A 621-nucleotide genomic window follows, 5' to 3' on the forward strand; every position below is an offset into this window, starting at 1 on the left:
AAAAAGCACTATGAAAGTCAATGGGTGCCGTCACCTGTTTGGTTGCCAACATTCTTCAAAATATCTTCTGTGTTCAGTAGCAGAAAAAGCCTTAGGTTTGGAACAAGTGAAAGGGAGAGTAAATGATGACAGAATGATAATTTTTGGGGGAACTGTCCCTTTAATTAGATTTTGAAGACTGCAGGTTCACTGTGCTGTTGCTCTGCTGTTTCAGGTAAAGTGTGTACGGCTGTGGTCGGAGGAGATGTCTCTGCATCCAGCAGCCCGAGTCCGTCAGCATCTGCATCCGCATCCGCTGTGTCTGGACACACCACACAACAGGTCAGAACTGCAGTCATGTGACCACATATGTCTGTCACTGATTGATTTATGACGCAGAAGCTGCATCTGACAGGGCAGAAATGCATTTACACTGCAATTACAGCTGCATTGTACGTGATTATGCTTTATACATTTACATTTAGTCATTTAGCAGATGCTTTTATCCAAAGCGACTTACAAATGAGGACAAAGTTAGTTTTTAATACATTTAGATCATTATTATTATATAAAATAATAATTATTATTGTTGTATAGCAATAATGAAATTACACACACACACATATATATATATATATATAT

General features: G+C 38.3%; 1 protein-coding gene across 1 annotated transcript in view; it reads left to right on the top strand.

Annotated features, from left to right (window-relative positions):
• emsy (EMSY transcriptional repressor, BRCA2 interacting) overlaps positions 1–621 on the top strand; it is a 36,127-nt gene that overhangs the window by 27,515 nt on the left and 7,991 nt on the right. The gene's annotated exons all lie outside the window — the stretch shown is intronic.

This window comes from Sinocyclocheilus grahami, unplaced genomic scaffold, assembly GCF_001515645.1.
Source record: "Sinocyclocheilus grahami isolate Dianchi unplaced genomic scaffold, SAMN03320097.WGS_v1.1 scaffold1007.1, whole genome shotgun sequence".
Lineage (NCBI taxonomy): Eukaryota > Metazoa > Chordata > Actinopteri > Cypriniformes > Cyprinidae > Sinocyclocheilus > Sinocyclocheilus grahami.